At 39.8% G+C, this 19954-nt stretch overlaps 1 non-coding gene and 1 pseudogene across 1 annotated transcript; one reads left to right on the top strand and one right to left on the bottom strand.

Annotated features, from left to right (window-relative positions):
- Positions 1-870: 870 nt before the first annotated feature.
- Positions 871-16397, top strand: LOC131309544 (protein SIEVE ELEMENT OCCLUSION B-like; annotated as a pseudogene).
- A 1980-nt stretch (positions 16398-18377) lies between these two features.
- Positions 18378-18525, bottom strand: LOC131312206 (small nucleolar RNA snoR137). The gene has a single exon (XR_009195777.1). It is a non-coding gene; the product is annotated as a small nucleolar RNA snoR137 (small nucleolar RNA).
- Between the last annotated feature and the right edge of the window lie 1429 nt (positions 18526-19954).

Genomic DNA, 19954 nt, shown 5'->3' with positions numbered 1-19954 from the left:
CTGTTATGTTTTTATAAACATTACTCAGAAAAGTCAAATCACAAATAATTCACTCTCCTATTATTGGAGAAATAATATTTGACACTTTACTTTTAGCATCTTATTGTCCCCCCCTCCCCGGCCAAAAAAATTGCAAGAAGCTAAAAACGGAATACTGATTCCAAAATTGGGAGCACGCAATTCAATTCTCGAAATGTTATTTGGTCCAAATTTCAGAACCCTGCCATTGCTGCAAAAATGCTGTGGTAGTAACTCAAAATCATGGAAATCAATTCATCAGTTGGAGGACCACACACCAACTTTTAGTTTTGGTTAATGAAGTCATGCAATGCGAGATTTGCTTAGTTTTTGCTGCTGTGTTGTGATTTGGTTTGCTGCTAGTTCATTAATACAACAAAGTTAATACCCAATGTGTGCAGCTATTACGAACAATAAAAGAAAAATGCCTAATGTACACCGACAACACGACAAAACCAAAGGATATATACATCATGTCGGATGTACGAATATTGCAAAGCCTAGATAAACAGTTGCAACAGTGGTTCCACTAGCGGCGAAATGTTCCACTGAAACCGACTTAATTAACATTCCTTGTACATGGATCATTAATCCACCGAAACAAATTTAGGATTGGACCCACCAACTCAAAGCCCAATCAAATGTTCCAAATATATATATATATATATATATTCTGATCCCGTAAAGGTCTATAGTGTTTACCCAACATTGGAAGCAAGGTACTTGATTCACTCATGTGTGACTCTCGTTTTCACCCTCTTGTTTAACGAGTATAAAAGACTTAAAAGACGGTAACCAACTCCAAACCACCACAATCCATCAATAGAGCTCCCTTCTTTAGTCTTTCAACCCAAGTCCTTCTTGCCGGCACCATCGCAATGCCCATCATCAGAAGGGGCCGGGAGATCAGCTTGTTAACGATGTCCGACGACAACGTCATGATGAAGCAAATCATGGCCACGCACACTCCTAACGGCCGCGAATTCGATATCAGGTCTCTGCTCCACGTCGTCGAGGACGTCATGCACCGTGCCACTACTATCATCCCTAGCATTGCTCATGTATATATACATGCACACACATTAACCTCCTGCGTTCGCAATGTTTGATACACTTTTATATGTTCCAAGCATTTGCTTGTATCGTAATTATTAGATTGGTACCGACTCTCTGCGACAGCATATTAGTTGTGGGGTATTCTAGACTATCAGTATTTGAGATTCACAACAGTTTGGCTGCGGAGAGTCCAGTTTGGACCAATGAGTAATTTCATTTTTGGTTGTGGCTTCGTGATTAATACGAGTGCCTAACTAACTGAATTTGTTGTGCGGGCAACACAGGCACAACTAGAGGCATTGGATGAAAAGGCCCTCCACAGTGGGTTTAGTGACATGCTTGAACTTTTGCCATACCCAATTGATAGAATTGCCCGCGAGGTAGGTTTAATTCCCAATTAATGCCAAAAGAGATAGAACAATATTAGTTTGGCGTTCGATGTGTATATCCCCAAATTAATCCATGATCATGTTGTTCTTGTAACAGATATCCTGCAAGAGTTCAGGGGGCTCAGATGCTCAGGCCACCACGGTGGCCCTACTCAACACGCTTTCAAGCTACATGTGGGATGCCAAGGAGGTGATAGCCTTAGCAGCATTCGCTGTCAACTACGGCAAATTCTTGCTAGTCGCTCAACTCTACCCAACCAACCCTTTCGCCAAGTCCGTGGCGCTCCTTAAGCAACTTCCAGACGTTCTGGAAAATGGCGATTCTCTCAAACCTAGGTTGAAGCCCTGACCACCCTCATCAAGGCCATGCTCGACATGACCACCAAGTGCATTGTCGAGTTCAAGGAGCTCCAATCTCAGTACATAACCCTTCCGGCAATAGATACCGCAACTGCACATATTCCCACGGCAGTTTATTGGACTATTAGGAGCATTGTGGCTTGTGCACCGCAGATCATGAACCTCATTGGGTATGTTCTCCTTAACCTTTTTCTTGGTCAGAGCTCATAAAATTTTCTAGACAAATGTTCGAAATGCAGTGTTGTCACACGGGATGAACTCTCGTGGAGTGTGCGCTCCATTCAAAATGAATTAGTTGCTACAAACACAGTTGTCTGAAATTTTTTCCGTCTGATTTGTTTCGGTGTCGAATATTGAAAGGGGCAAACAAGGTTGTTGAATTTTGCCACTATTGTTAGGTCCAAAGCATCGATTACAAAGGCTTGGGAGCTTTCTAGCTTGGCCCGCAAGGTCAGCAACATGCACAGCCACCTCCATAAGCAATTGGCTCTCTGTTAGCAGTACATTAGTAATTATTACAAATCCAACCCACTTCAAAAATATTGCATGAATCATGCAGCAGGGAACAAATTTAGACCACAAAACATGTGAGAGTATCTCAATTTTAATTTCAAAAGAACATGTTCGTGTGCTTCCTCGATAGGAGAATTGGGTTTCTCAAATATAATGTGGAATTTAAAACTAATTGTAAAAATAGAATAAAGAAATAATAATCACAACAGATTTAGCAAGCTTTAAACAGATCAACACAACAGACTGAGCAAGCTCAAAAACAGAATCCCAGCAGATGCAGAGAACTAATTAACATATTTCTTAGGACTTTAATATATGGAACAAATCAATTAATTATGCAAGTTATTCAACCACAATTCTAATTTCAATGATATATCATTCTACTCATGCAATATTGAAATGCAAAAATTGAAAATAAAGAGAGTAGGGAAGAGAGAAATTGAATGCAATGATTTATAGTGGTTTGGTTTGCAACTTCACGGCCTAGTCCACTCCCCAACTGTCCAACTCGGGAATCGCTGCACTATCTCCAATAGTTACAATTCTTCTAGCTTAGCGGGTCTAGACAAACTTTACTTTTTCTTTTTTTTTTTGAACTGCAAAAATAACATTTTATTAAGGGAGGAGGGAACAATTCCAATGAAAAGTTGGAAATACACCCAAGGACCTAAAATGCCTAGATAAACTAATAACAGCACAAAAACACCCAAAAGGCCAAAAAAATCCAAATACAACAATGGAAGCCTAGCCAAAAAGAAAACCCAAAAAACCTAACCCTAGATCGTTGCCCACCGCATCAAACAAAGCCACCTCCGCCACCGGATTGCACCGCCGACATCAAATAGAATTGCAGTAGATGCAGAGAACTAATTAACATATTTCTTAGGACTTTAATATATGGAACTAATTAATTAATTATGCAAGCTATTCAACCACAATTCTAATTTCAATGACATACCATTCTACTCATGCAATATTGATATGCAAAAACTGCCGAGCAAAAAAAAATATTGATATGCAAAAACTGAAAATAAAGAGAGCAAGAAAGAGAGAATTGAATGCAAGGATTTATAGTGGTTCGGTCCACAACTTCACGGCCTAGTCCACTCCCCAACTGTCCAACTCGAGATTCGCTGCACTATCTCCAATAGTTACAATTCTTCTAGCTTTGCGGGTGCTAGACAACCTTTATAACAAGCAATTTAATTTATCCCCAATCACTCCAAATAAATTTGACTCCCGTGCTAGTCACACCTAACCTAACTAGTTTTGACTCCGGTGCTAGTAATACCTAACATTCAAGTGATTTTCTCTCCAAAACCACTCACAAAAAGATAATCTCTCTCAAGAGTATGAACAAAGATGTACAATCCCTTTTATAATTATGGCTCAAGAACAACACTCAATCTATGAAATTATTCAAGATGTAAGGATGAAGTTGAGTACTTGTATTTTTTGGAACAAGCTATCAGTTGAAATATTTTTCTTCAAAGTTCACCACTCTTTCCTTCTTCCTTTCTCTATTTATTCTTGGAGAATAAATTAGCCGTTGAAACGATTGTGCTCCAATCTTGCCTTTCTAAACATTTTCATCTTCCATAAGCAATCAATCTTCTTCACATAATCTTCAATCAAGCCTTCAATTAGCCGTTATAGATAATAAAGCTTCAACTAATCTTCTATCTTCCTCCTTGATTAATATTGCTTTCCATTTTGGTGTAGAATCTTCCCATGTGTACTTCAACCAAATCCTACAAAACAAACATGAATTCAAATAAATACCACATATCACGGTATTAATTATATTTCAATTTCAATAAAATATGTTTTGTTATCATCAAAATCAATAAGGAAAGTTTTTAGACACGAAGTGGGTACAAACACAAAATAGGTTAGGATCAAAGAGAGTGAATATAAGACACATGATATATTAGAAAAATACTGGCTTTCATTAACTTGATTTTTACAGAGGTGATGCTCTCCTTTTATAGGCGTAAGGAGGCAATAATAGTACAACCATATGCATCATTCATGACATCAGAGAATAGTACTATATATAATTGGTGCTAAATATTACTACACCAATTATCTGACAAAACTATTACAGCATAGACTTTTAGCCTAGTCTATTACTATTGAACAAACCTATACGTACTATTTTTACAGAAAACATTAATCATATAATACAACAACAATACCCAATAGTAAACACTAATAATTTCACCACCGTCCGGAAAAGGAAAGAGAAATAGGTGGCATGAGCACATGGTTTTCACTCTGGATTATCTGAACCACTGCTTCCAGAATAGTCTTCAGATCTGTCGGTCAAGTAATACTGTTCCAAAAGATAGCGGATATTTTGGCGCCATTCTTCCGGATAAGTATCATTGAATTTCCAGTTTGCAGATTCATAATGGAGGAGAGATGAGGGAACTTCAGCAGGTGTCAATCCATTGAGAGAACACAGTGTTTGAGTCATGACCAGATAATTTCCATTGTGAGTCTGGATGTCCTGAGACTCCTGATATGCAGAGAGGAATATATTGTGATACTCCTTTCGCCAAGTGATAGAACCATCTGGATTAGGAAGACTCCTGTTGTTTCGACTTGTCCAAAAAGCAAATTGGAGATCTCCGCCTGCACTGTTAGGGATTTATCTGATCTTCTGCTGCCAGAAAGATATGCTTCCGAAGAGCAAGAGAAATTTCAAAAAGAAATCTTCTGGAGGATGGACCTGATTGAACGCCGCATGTGCCAGATAAACCAAGATTGCTGATTTATTAAAACAGACACTTATAGTATACACATCGACTAAATACCATAAGAGGAGATAGGCTTCTTTTTTAAAATAAAAGACATTGTGGTAAGATACTTCAAACTGGGTGAGAAAGAGTTAGACAGGATGGAAATGTAGACCTTTTATGGGACCTTCATCAAGATCATACTTGAAAATACAGAGATGTTGAAGGTTTTGACACATTTGAACACACCTAGAAAGAAGGGTTAACTCTAAAATATGACACTGAAGGTGGACAAGAAAATTGACTAGATGGAAACAGAAAATCATGGGAAAACAATCAGGAACAAAGGAATGTGATTTTGTTTTTGAAAACTGGTTGATTTCTTTTTTGAGCCTTGACAGAAAATCAGGGAGGACATTTGTTTTTCCTTTTATGTGAACAGCATCAAAACTCCAATTGGAAAACTAATTTGCCCATCTAAGTAACTGTGCCTTTGGAAGGTGCTTCTGTTTGAACTTGAGCATGTTAGGAAATCTCATCATATCAGTCTCTATTAGAAAATGCTGACCGATTAGATGAAATTCAAACTTCTCAATGCTCTTTTTGATTGCCAGAATTTCTTTATAGGTAGAGTGGTAATGAAGCTCTGCTGATAGAATGCACCACTCTTGTATCCACAAATTCTGTGTCTTTGTTCTGGAATTTCTTCCAAAAAAATTGCTCCCCAATAAAGATCAGAGGCATCTGTCTGTAGAACTCTTTTCCCATCTGAACGTATGGTTAATGGAGGAAGAGTTTTGGCTATGGCTTTAAGGTCTTTTACAGCTTTGGTATAAAGGGCTGACCAAGGAGGAGGGATTTTCTTTAGTAGAGCTGAGAGATGAGTTCGGTATTGGGCAAGGTTGGGAATGAAATTAGCCATATAGTTAACAATTCCAAGGAACTGTTGAACTTACTTGACTATGAGATTTTCATCTGGAAAATGGTCAAGTTGGGAGGCTATATGAGGTTGGAGGGTATATTGATCTTTAGAGATATGCATCCCTAAAAAATCAATTTCTGGTTGGGCAAGAAGCATCTTTTTCTCTGTGAGCATGATACCATAGGTTTTGACCAAAGAATGAAAAATTTGTAGTAGAACAGCATGAGATTCTATATCTGGGGAAAAGAGTAGGATATCATCAATGTAGACGAGGGCTGAGGATAATATAGGAGCAAATACCTAAATTATGGCCTTTTGAAACAAAGATGGGGTGTTTTTAATCCAAAAGGCATGACTGACCATTGGAAGTGGTGATCTGGAATGCAAAAATCAGTTTTGGGACGATCATCTAGATAGATGCCCAACTGCCAGAAACCTGCTTTCAAGTCAAACTTTGAGAAAATTTGAGCTTTAGGCAAGTTTGCAAAAAGAGCACTTCTTCGAGGAAGAGGGAATTTGTTATCCTGCAGAAAATGATTAAGAGGCTGATAATTGATAACCAGGCGAAGCTTTCCTCTTATCTGCTCGGTCCTTTTGTTCACATAAAATGCTTCACATGCCCACTGAGAGATTGTGGGCTCAATTAAACCTTCTGACTGAAGTTGTTGGAGCTCTTGAAGAGCAAGCTGGTAGTGTTCTGGGTTCATTCCATGATGGGTAGCTTTTGTGGGATTGACATCTTCATTTTTCTTAAAAGGAAGAGAAATGAAGAAATCTGGGTTTTTCCAGAGTGGGTTGGAGCATTTGGTGAGGAACTGGGAATGGGATTCAGCACAGGAAGTTTGGATTATGACTTCTTTGATGGAGGAAAAAGTTTCAATGGAAAATAGATTTGGTTGAGTGGTCCAAGGTAACAGGTAGTTTTTGTACTTCAAGCCTTTTTTGAGCTAGGAGATTTTGCTGAGATTTTGGAGAATATCAAAGCCTAACAATAAATCTTTTCCTAGGAGATCAGAACCATAGACTTGGTGTTTTATGGTGTATCCTGGGAAAAGTTGAATGATAATAGGCTTGGTGATCAGGGTGATAACAAAAGTTTCTCCATTGGCTGCTGTAAAGGGTCTGAAACACGATTGCCAATAGGACCTGGGGAGGATTGCTGGGTTGAGAATGGAGGCTGTTGCACCAGTATCAAAGAAAGCGATGACTGGTATGGGTTTCTCAGATTTTCCAAGCAAGATTTTGACCTTGGCTAAAGGTTGAGCCAGCATGATGTTGGAGAACCCAATTGTTTGGACTTCATAGGGGAATGAGTCAGGATCATCAGAAGAGTTATCTGATTCTGATGAATCATCTAAATCATCAAAGGTGAATGCCAGGACTGCTTCATCTGTTGCTTCATCATCAATAGAGAATAAGGATTCGATATCAGCATTGTCAAGATCATCATCAATGAGAGCCAGAGAGCTCACCATCTTGTCTCTTGCTGCTTTTATTTGGACACTGTTTTGCATAATGCCCTTTCTTTCCACATATGTAGCAGCGATCAAACTTTCGCTGTCCTCTGAACTTTTTCTTCTTGAAAAATTTCCATTTTTTCCGGCGTGGAAATTTTCCAAATTTTGGAAACTTTGAAAACTTGTCAAGAGATTAGAACTTCCATTTTTGAAAGTGTTTGGACTTCCGATCTGAAGGACGGCAAGTGCATTTCTTGTCTTTGCACTTTATAGATAGGTCAGGCTGGTCACATGTTTTGCCAAGAAGTTTTCCCTGTTCTTCAAGAGTTCTGAGAAATTTCTGGTGATTGCACATTTTTTCTAAGGCAATCAAAGAATGCTGGTACATACCGCCGAGAGATGTTGCATTCAGCGTCAATCCTTTTGTTTGAAGTAGCCTTGTTGTCTCATTTCCCAAAGGTTCAGGAAGTGAATTGAGACAAGTTTGCTTGAGGTTTACATCATCCATGCCGTTGAAAAGATAAAATCTCTGAGACATACGGTCATAATGAATCTCGAGATCTTTCCGTTTGAAAGAACAACACTTCATGCTGAGATATTCCTCTCGAACGAATTCTTTTGTGTTATTATGGTCTCCAAGAAACTCAGTATGCAGGACTGAGATGAATTGATCAAGAGTTGGTAGCTGCTTAAGCTGTAGCTGTCGGTATTTACCAAGAAATAAGTACCATTGACAAAGACGGCCAAGAAATTTTGCTGTACACTTAGTAATGACAATACTCAGTGTAGCGTTTGGAGAAAGCATAGCATCAGTGCACCAAGCATGAATCTCATAAAGCTTAACCAGCCATTTGGATGGAGAAATGTTATCCAAGGAGAAACCTTGGTATGGATATTGGAATGTGAGAATGAATCAAAGGTTGGAATTTCTGGAGGCGTATCAAACTCAGGACCTTCTTCAATAATAGGATCTTCAACATGTTCTTCAGGAGGATCTGGATTCATCATGAAAACATGAGAAATTGGAGTTGAGTGAGTAGATTCAGAATCCAAATCAAACTCAATGGTTGGTTCTGGTGAGGGGGTTTCTGGTATAGTGGCTAAAGTATGTAAGAGAGTGGAGATTGAATTTTTGGAAGGGTTAGAAGTTGGTTGAACCATTAACTGGAGTGATTTTGAGTTTGGATCAGATGGTTTAGAAGGAGTAGAGGTAGTTGGAGTAGAGGTAGAGGTTGATGGTGGAGACGGAATTGTTGGATGTCGGATAGGTTTTATCTGGGGCTTTGGAAAAGGAAGTTTTGGTGGAGATGGTCTCTTTGGTGGAGGAAGAAAAGCTGATGAGCTTCCAAAAATGGAGCTTGAATCACCAAATTCTGAGGTAGGGTTTATAGGTAAGAGTTGAGACATTTGAGGATATCCAAACAAACTTTGTTGAGAGGAAGATGTGAACATGTCAAATGGACTTTTTTGCTGAGAATACTGCTGAGCTTGAAGTGAATGAAGCTGATTTTTTAGATGCTTTTGTAGACACCCTAATCTGGGCTTCCAGATTAGTTTACTTATGGTATTTGATTGCCCGATGATGAAACGGATCAAGAACACCCCGGGAATGTCGAGTGTTTGAGCTTTGAGTGTTTGAAAAACCCTTGAACCTAACCTGGCCTAAACCACTTCAAAAAGCCAAAAACCCTACTGATGCGCGCCAGGGCGCAACCATCCCGCGCCGGGGCGCACCATCGCAAGCCCGACTCACTCCATCACGCGACAGAGCGCCAGGGCGCACCATCGCGCGCCTGACTCACTCCATCGCGCGACAGAGTGCCAGGGCGCACCATCGCGCGACAGACTGACTCCGTCGCGCGACGGTCCAACCTACCACCAATCTTTCTGAAGGAGGACAGTTGGCCACCAATGCAACTCTCAGCCAGCCTCGTGGACTAATTGAACTCCTTTCCTGGCACCAACCAGATCCACCATCTCCCCCTATATATACCCCCTATGGTTATTCTTTCAAAGGGTTCCAAGTTTTGAGGTCCAAAGGAGAATTACACACACCATCCTCCATACAAACCCAAATACCAAGCAACGAGCTATCTTGTTCCTTGCTTCTACCACTCAAAAAGCTTCCAACAATCAAACCTCAAAGTTCAAACACTCTTTCAACCTCAACCAAAGGTATAGCTTACCTTTGTTCTGCTTTCTGTTCTGATCCCTGAGGGGGGCTGGCTGGGCCAAGGCTGGTAATCAATACCAGTTCTGGTCCTAAAGCTGGCAAGGTTTTAAAAACTGTCATGGTAGGAACCATCGCGCGATGGTCCCACTCTCTCGCGCGATACTCCGGTGCTGCATGCGATGGACCGCGTGGGGATTGGTGTCCTACTGTTTCATGCTTTATTTCGTATATAGATCACTGTTAAGCATGTTAAAAACTAGTTTACTGCTTTCCTTTGTTAGAAATTGCTAGCCGTAGTTCAATTTGCATGTCTTCTGTTTTGGAGTACCCCTGGGATCATTCTGGACCTGTCCCAGAAACCAGAAATATGTAAACCAAACACTGGTCCGCACCATCGCGCGACAGTGTGTCAGGGCGCACCATCGCGCGTCAGACTCACTCCGTCGTGCGACAGAGCGCCAGGGCGCACCTTCGCGCGCCAGACTGACTCCGTTGCGCTATAGTCTGCCTCTGACCAGTGAGTGGCTCTGCACGGGTAACTTGGATTGAGGCTGTTATTCTATCCCCACACTGTTTATGGGGTGCTTTATTCATTTGCAGGGCTTTTTAGCCTTTAACATTACTTAGGACTGTATATTATGCTGCTATATGAATTGCGTGGTTTGTCCTGAGTGTGCACTGGTCCTTCCAGAGTCCAGATGGTTTGAGAATAAGAGCTGTGGGTTTGAGCTCACCGGCGCGCGCGTGTCTTGGAAGTTTGCGCGCAGGAATAAACAGCATGTAGTGACTTGTTCAATGCATACTGGTTTCTTCCTACGTACGTCACTCCAAAACTCCCACAGCAGTCTGTTCTCATCCTATACTAACTGCTCATCCATGCTATCATTCACATCCTGCAAACATATTACAGCTTTAATCCCTTAAACTGTTCTCCCGCCCTAAATGGCTAAAGAATTGATTAATCAAACAGAATCGCAAACAAATATTTTCGCAAATGCCTAAGTAGAGACCGATCTCCGGATTGGGCGAGAGGGGTGCCATAAAATCCTTCCCCTCTCGTAACCTGGCTCCCGAACCCAGATATGGTTATGACGGACTGGTTCCTTAACTTTTTCAAAATCAAAACAGCGCGACAAGTGCTTCGAAATACGGTTCCTTGGGTGTCGGACCTTCAAAACCTGAGTGGCGACTCTGTATTTTGCGAGCGCTTGCTTCCCCGCTCGTGCTCCCTTGATTTCGGCCCTTGCATTTTGGAATCCGAAAATTCCAAAGGCACGATGCCCATAGCTTTATTTCAGCATCCTTTTGGTAAAAAGCCGCTGAAAATGCTTGGTTGGCGTATGCCATCTGGAGAAGTTCGTGGTGAACATTTTGAATTTTCTGCTGCAAATCTCTGATAAGAAGTTCCAAAGATGATAATTTCTTATGAACAACATTTTTCAAATTTTGCTGAGAGTTAGCAATTCTTTGGAGAATTTTATTTTGAGCTAGAGAATTGCTGACTGCCAGTTTATTGATGTTTCTGCTGCTGACACTACTTTTGTGCTACCATCAGGGAGAATGGTAGTAAGGTCTGGGATTTTATGACGATGGGTCGTCCTTTCTTGGGAATTATGAAATTCCAGAGGAGGGAAATCTGCTTCAGTCCAGGAAGGAGATGAGGTGAACATAAAACACCCACTTGGTTGACTCGAAGAGCCATCATCAGATGGAGGTTGAGGACGAAGTGGAGATTTACAAGGAGTGGGAGGTGACGGAGGACATATGGGACATAATTCTTCAAAGTCTTCTTCATCTTCTAGAAGACTTTCTTCTAGACACTCATCACAGTCACAGGCATCAAAGTAACAATGACTTGTTTCTAGATTTTTGAAATAGAAGACTGGAAGACCACTGGGTTGAAAATATTTAATTGGAGGGCTAGGTCGAGAACCATCTACAAACATGTCAATTCTCGAGGGAAAAATGACAGGATGGGTGCAGGATGAGGCAGATGTTTCTTTTGGGAAAGAAATCTCCACTGTACCATCAGGTTTTGAAATGAAAGTTGGATTTGAGAATTGGACAGGTATGGGCTTGTTTTGATTTTTCTCATAAGCTGTAATCTAAGACTCTGGGAGAAGCTTGAGAAGCTCAGGACGATAAATCTATCGTGGAACATGGACACAGGAAGCTTGATGAGGTGCGTTGACAGTTAGGAAAAGGGCTTCATTTGTGGAGGACGGTAAGGACATGTCAAAGGCATGGTTTTGAAGGCGATAAGCCATTTGGTAGTGAAGGGTTGCTGCATATGTGGTGAAAATTTGGGAGGCACCACCAATTTGAACTTGGACCTTCAAAGCGGATAGCAGATGAGGATCTGCTAATGGCATGTTGAAATTGGGGTAGAAGGTAAAGATCACAGTTTCAGCATTTAAAGTGGTTTGGACTGTAGCAATACAGGCATGCTGGTACTGGATAAACTTGGTGTCTACCAGAGCAAGTCTGGAAGTCATAGGTAAACCTTTCCTGCCATGGAAAGTGACAGCCAATCTGATTGCTCCAAAGTGAAGATGGGTAAATCCTTATTGTTGCCAAAGGCGAGGCAAATCAACCGGGATTTCCAAAGGTAAAAGTTGTTCAACTTCTGTAGCTGCTATGAAGTATTGGTCAAATTTAGAGGCTTGAACATATTCTTTTACAAAGGTTGGTCGTTTTGTGGAGAAAAATTGGGTGACGGTTTTTTTTACAGAAGTTTGTAGTCTGACAAAAGTATTATAGGGATTTAGAAAAGGGAGATCAGTAAGAGGAACCTTACTATCATCAAGAAGGTATTCAAACTCATACAAGTACTCAAGGTTAGATAAAGAGGTGGAGGAATTTCTACTGGTGGAAGATCGTGAAGGAACAAGAGATGAAGTGGCAGAAGAATAGGTAGAAAAAAGATGATTCATTTCTTAAAGTAAAAATCTGGGTTCTTCTTTTCTTTCGTACAACAAGTCTTTTTTTTTTTTTCAACTTAAGATCTTCAACCAATTTTGATTAATAAAATTCTGTATACCAGGGTAGATAAACCGAGACACACCGCTCAATAGCCAAAAGTCTCAATGTACTTTAACCCACTGATACAAAATTCTTTAACCAAAATAGTTAATAAAGTTTCTGATATGGAGGATCCTTAGAAGGCAACCACAGAACATACACTTCAATTTTTTTTTTTTTTAAAAAGATTTGAAGTAGTTTTTGGAAAATAAGTTCCCAGAAGGGAGTTTAAGCTAGAATGGAAGACATGGCTCTGATACCAAGTTTTCAGACATGAAATGAGTACAAACATAAAGTAGGTTAGGATCAAAGAGAGTGAATATAAGACACATGATATATTAGAAAAACACTGGCTTTCATTAACTTAATTTTTACAGAGGTGATGCTCTCCTTTTATAGGCGTAAGGAGGCAACAATAGTACAACCATATGCATCATTCATGACATCAGAGAATAGTACTATATATAATTGGTGCCAAACATTACTACACCAATTAGCTGACAAAACTATTACAGCATAGACTTTTAGCCTAGTCTATTACTATTGAACAAACCTATACGTCCTATTTTTACAGAAAACATTAATCATATAATACAACAACAGTACCCAATAGTAAACACTAATAATTTTATAGAAACCTTTGCGGGAATATGAGATGCATTACCAAAAATCGTGGTGTATTTGCAGATGAGAGAAGAGAAGAGAAGTCAAAGCATATCTAACGCTTGTTAGACTCTTCGATGCACCCCACATCGATAACATGGAGATCCTAAAGGCTCTGATATATGCCAAGGAGGATCAGCTGCCTCTCTGGGATGGTCACTCAAAGACCCGGGTTTTGCTCATATACCGCATTCTTCTTTAACCGTTTGGAAATGACAGATTTTCATTCCGCATCATATCTTTCGAATGCTCGCTTTCTCAAAAATGGGATTTTTACCTTCTCGGAAACTGATGCACTTGAATGACAACAGGATAGCATTGATGTGATGAGGGGGAAGAATGTGCTGCTTTTCATTTCAGACCTGGACCTCTCCCGTGATCAAGAACTCTTCATTCTCGACCACATATACACTGAGTCCCGACAACACCCATCACGGCCAGAAAGCCAATACGAGATCCTGTGGCTCCCGGTGGTGGACAGATCAACCCTGTGGAGAGAAGCGAGGCAAAAGCAGTTCGATATTGTACAAGCACAGATGGTGTGGTACTCTGTGTACCACCCTTCGTTGCTCGATCCATCTGTGATCAAGTACATCAAGGAAGTATGGCACTTCAACAAGAAGCTTTGCTCGTGGCACTCGACCCACAAGGGAGAGTTGTGAACACTAACGCTATCCACACGATGTGGATTTGGGGGTACTTGGCTTTCCCGTTTACTACGGCGAGAGAGAATGGTTTGTGGGAGGAAGAGAGTTGGAGGATTGAGCTGTTGGCTGATTCTATTGAATCGTTGATCTTTAATTGGGTATGTAACTTTGCTCCAAGACGGCACTAAAGTACCAAAATTTTAATTTTCCATCTCATTACCGTACACTAGTATTTGATTCCGCTAATTAAAATCCCTTGTGACTCCAATTTTCATTTCCACAGTTTCTTTTTTTTTTTTTTAAAGTCAAAGATTTATTGAACAAATCCGGGAATATAGGATCTAAGGAGCATACTCCTGAAAAACAAGAACCAACAACTACTAAACAGACTCCCTAACAAACAGAGAGCACAACAAAGAGCAACATCAAAAAATGCAAAAGCCTAACCCCTTGGACCAAAGACTCTACTATGGCCCAAGTACTACAAATTATTCTGTAAGCTACAAATTATTCTGTAAGCATCAGTTCTTCTTATAGATCTCCAAGAGCTAATGACACTTCTAATATCATTCTCCACTCTAGACACCACTTGATTAGCAAGAGAGCTAATTCCTTGAAAAATTCGAGTGTTCCTCTAATGCCAAATATGCTCCATGCAGGCCGCCAAAGACAGCTTATACACCGAATCCAACAGATTAATTAGTTCCACTCCTGTGCACAGTAGCCCACTCAATCTCCTCCCATAGACTAAGAACAACCCTTTGCACACCATTCTTTTCCCAGAAAATAAGACCAAATTCCTGAGGGAAAAAATGCAATAAAATAAGAGATGCTCATGTGTTTCGAGCCCATGAGGACACAAACAACAGCTAGAATCTGAAGTAATCCCCCACTGACAAAGTCTGTTTCTGGTTGAACATTTGCCCAAAACAATCATCCATTGAATAACAGCCCAACGTGGAACATCGTGCTTAAACCAAACCACCTTACGCCAATCAACTTTAGGACCAGATGCTCTCAAGTTAAAAGTACCAGTCGCAGTCAAAGTCCACCTAACAGAGTCATCTTGTTGCATGCTAGGAAGGAAACCAACAGGAGTATGAGCAATAATGTCTTGAACAACTGGATTTCTAACTCTAGCCCATCTCCATCCAGTAGCACCAACAATGGAAGCTACTCTAGCATTAAGAGACCCTCCCATATTGAACCCAATTCGATCCCCATATTTGTGAAGAAGAGGACCTAGGGGATGCCAATTATCAGTCCACAAAAATACACTAGTCCCATTGCCAACCACATACTTGATCCACTCTTGCATAAGAGGTCTAAGATGCAAGATTTTCTGAATCGACCAAGACACATTAGAAGGACACTTCATCGACCAGAGAGAATGACTCTTGATAACATAAGTATGAATCCATTTTATCCATAAGGCATCAGACTTCTTAGAGATAGCCCAAAGATATTTAGCCATGACCACTCAATTCCAGTCTTTGAGTTTTCAAAACCCCAAACCCCCTTCATCGATCACATTTACATGTTGGATGCTATACTTCAGATTAGCGAGGGGAAGTATATTTGCTTGTATGGAGGGGAGAACATAGAGTGGATACGGAAGTTCACAACAACAGCTAAAGCGGTGGCACAAGCTGCCCGTATCCCATTGGAGATGCTGTACTTGGGGAAATGCAACCAGAGGGAGAAAGTCCGAGAGAACAGCACCACCATCGTTGCGGAAAACCTCAGTCACATATTGCCAGACCTCGCTCTCATCTGGTTCTTCTGGGTCAGGGTTGAAAGCATGTGGTATTCCAAGACCCAATACGGTAATGCATGTTTGAAAATTTGTTATTTCAGACAATAGTATATTAGTATGGCTATGACATTGGCGGACCAAATCACTAAATTTATGTAGCTTTACTTATTCATGCAAAAAAGAATTTCTAAGGGCTCTTAGTATCGTCAATCATTGAATTGACTCAAATGCTTATAAAATTTGAGAAATTATTCAATAGTTCGGGAGTACCACCACGTAGTACTCAAGATTACATTACAACATGTTGCTGTGAGATTCATACGCTTAGTAGTAGACCCCACAGATTTGTGTGGTTGTAAATTAATTTGGAGTACCATGTGACGGTATTTCACATAAAATTTAATTAAAGTCAAATTAAGGGAGATCAAAACTTTGAAACTATTTGAGTCTTTCAAATTTATGACTATGCCATGCCTCAATTTTTCTTAAATAACCAAATTTGTATATTTTGCTTGTAATATTAGAGTTTTTTTTCCTCTTGCAGGGGCGACCACTCCTACTGGCCTCCCCGTGGCTCCATCCCTGTAGCCAGGTTGGTCCATGGAGAACAACACCGTAGTGCAGGGGATCATAACGATGCTGAGTTTCAACAGGACCGATCAGGGGTGGGCCGTGATCAGCCAGGGGTCAGCCGAGATGGCGAAAGCCAAGGGGAACACATTCCTAAAAAGCTTGACTCAGTTCGAACAGTGGAAGCAACAAGCTGAACAAGAGGGTTTTGTGGCAGCGCTCAATGCGAATCTTCACGATCTTCATCACTGCAGCCGTCTGATCTTTCCTGAGGCCACCGGGACCATCCCTAAGAGGGTGGTTTGCGCCGAGTGTTTCTGCCCGATGGAGAAGTTCATCACGTATCGCTGCTGTACTGAATCTACTGATTAAGATCTTCACACAGCAGGTGTGCCATTTGTCAATTGTCCACTTTAAATCTTCACTTGATTACCTGTTGTATTTCCATTTCCATTGTCAATTGTCTTTGCTGCCTGGTTGGGGTCAGTAGCCCCTACCCACACCTCAAAACGACCTCAACCAGGCAGCAGAGCCCCCGGGTCAATACATGCTCTGCGTTGTCAATGTACTCTGCCTACCGTCCTTTGGACAATCAAAATTACCCGAATCTGATTTCTGTTTCTATTCTAATAGCATATAGGCATTTGCTTTATTTGGACGTACAGTTATTCGGTTAATTACCTCCAAACTACCTTGAGTTGCATCTGCGTAAGTTCGTATGGAAGAGAAAAACAATCAAAATCTTGGGGATTGAACAAAACAAAACAGTAAGCAATATTAGAACTCTGTTTCCATTATGCGACCGAAGGAGTATATTTTTTATCGTTTGAAAAAACTTTCCAAACAAATTCTAGGCTACAAATTAGGCATATTTAGAGCATAACCAATCCAAGATGTCAAGTCTGACATTACATGCCAAATAAAAAAAAGGAAAATAACGACGAATGACATGTTTTGATAATTAATACCCATCAAGAATATTTTCAATATTAACAAATATTCTTAACTTGTCTTTAATAGGTATTAATTATTAAAACACGTCCTGAGCTGTCATTTTTCCATAAAAAAAAATTAACATGCGACATAAATCCAACCAAAATGTCAAATGCTTAAATGTCAATTGACATCTCTCTCGAATCAAATTTGACATTCTTTATTTGGTTATTTTACTTTCCAAAACTTAATAACTATCTTAAATAAATAATTAAGCATATTGGTTGAGATAGAAATGTCAAATTCTAAAATGCCAAATTGGAACATAAGCTTCCAAATTTTTTTGGCATACCACTTAATTGGTTTGAAGCCAAGGTTGGAGATCCAGAGCCATGTCATGCTAGAGATTTTTCCTTGCTGCTCACATGCTTTTCCTAAATTCAGAGCAAGTTTTTTTTTTTAAAAGCCAATAATGTCTTTTTGGTTTGTCTATATTAATCGAAATTCAATCTGGTTGAATTTGTGTCAAACTTTTGTAAATATTTGTTCATCTCGACAAAAGAAATCAAGAAAAAAAATTTATGACCAAAATCCAAATTATTTTGAAAAAATCTAAGAAAAGGGACAACAAGCCGGCTTTTGGGGCTTTTTTGATAAACTGTTGTGTTCCAGTCACAATTTTTTTTCAATTTCTGTAGCTCAAATGAATCAATAATCCACAAAAAAAATTAACGTAAAAATAACTAACATTCTTATGATGCAATTTCTATGGATATCACGTCCAGATTACAGCATTGAACCAACGAGGATCAAAGCACAAGACTTTATCCACATTTATCCAAAAATCCAAGAGGAAAAAACAGAAAATATCCTTTCTACTGGAACACATCTCCGAGAATCAAATGATCTCAGCACCCAAACACCACCATTGGACTGACCCCGATAGGCATATTCTATTTGGGCTGTGCTGTTATGAGATTCATCCAGGTTTTTGATCATCGAAATAAAACCTAATCTTGAAAGTAAAACCCTAACTACTTCAATTCATCAGAGTATAAATCAAGTCATAAAATTAGCTTTCTGCTAGTCTGCTAGAGGTATATCAAATCTGAATGTGATGTGCTTATATATATTACATAAAAGCAAAAGCGAAGAAAGAAATTTACCAGGAGACAGGTAGCACGATGCAACAGAACACATTCGTGTTATGCACCGAGCTGTTTAATGCTGGCTAAACAATACGTCTATGCTTCGGAAACATGAACATCCCTCATAACAGAGAAGGAGTTCACCAGTAAGAAGCAACAATCCTTTGTTTTGTGTGGATCGTGAAAAAAAAGAAAACAGATAAGGAGAGGGTGATTTATCAAGCCGATTGAGAAACAAACTACGACACTGAAGCAAATCGTAGCTGTGATGTAAAGATTACAAGTTTAACATAATCTTCCTCGGCTATGATGTTTTAATTTACGCTTTCGTTGACACGTCCAACGGCAGCGGCCGGCGGACGCAACGCCTCACGGAAGCGATTGGTTTGTGCAGAGTGAGTTCATCAAAATGACAGAAAGAAAAAGAGAGAGAAAAGATAGATCGGTTTGGTAAGAAAGGGAAGGAGTTTGAAACCGTATGCCTCTGGCTTCCCAGCGGCGCTAGGGTTTCCTACTTTCCTTAATCAGACTTCTTGCTCATGGTTAAGATATTTATAGAGTGACAATTCGTTCACGTGGGTCTGTCATCGGGCAAAATAAAGTACTGTTTGGATGCAGTTTTTACAAGGAGGTGGCTCCCCGTTTTAGGGCTTGTGGAAGGTTTGTCAATGCCTTGTTTTCTTTTCAATTTAAATAGAATTTTCCAAAAAAATTTCTTTAAATTCTTCTTAGATTTTTCATACTTTCAACATTTTTTTCTCTATCTCTCTCCACTAATTATCTCTACTATTTTTCAAAAAAAATTTCAAACAGCAATGCAAACATAGCACAATAGATTTAAATCATTCACGTTATAGAGTTCATCGAGAGATTTAATCATAATGAAAATCATGTTCATCAAAACATGGATACTTACCAAAAAAAAGACTCATGTACATTAAATCAAAACTTTGTTTTTTCTTGTTTTCTCAAGAGAAATGTGCACTTAAAAGATATGGATCGATATGCGATGAATATTAATTTTTGCCATGGGTAAGGCTCACGACAAACTCTACAAAGTGAACGATTTAGATCATTGAAAAAGGCCCGGCACGAGCCCCAAAACGTGCAATCCACAAGTAGCCGTTGGGGTCGAGAAGCCACCTCCTTCGTAAAAAGGATGAGGCTTCTCGTTAAATTGGCTGAAACTGCACCTCGTGTGATTTCGCCTTTTTCAGCCCATTGTTGAACTTACTTCAATAATCGGTTCATTTCATATTGTAGATCTCATTGAAATGCTTGAGCTTGTTTGAACTTATGTTGGTTGGATACCAATCAATACGTTACCTGAACAAAAAAATAACTCAAAACTAAATCTTGATGTTTTTGAGTTCCAAGGTGTGCAAAACCTGGTAGTAATGATTTGTTTTTCAGTCCGATTACATAATAATTGGTGTCAAATTATCTTAATTTTTAACCGCAATTCTTCTTTATAGTAATATCTGCAATATGAACATAATCGATTACTGTAGTAAGTGCGATAAGGCACTCCGTATGTTGGGGGTGCAGCTTCATACTTGTTTGGTTCCCATTTCAGAAGTATCCTTC

The sequence above is a fragment of the Rhododendron vialii genome, chromosome 12a (genome assembly GCF_030253575.1).
Source record: "Rhododendron vialii isolate Sample 1 chromosome 12a, ASM3025357v1".
Taxonomy (NCBI): Eukaryota; Viridiplantae; Streptophyta; class Magnoliopsida; order Ericales; family Ericaceae; genus Rhododendron; species Rhododendron vialii.
The sequence above is the reverse complement of the archived record's forward strand: the minus strand, read 5'-3'. Positions and strand labels throughout refer to the sequence as shown.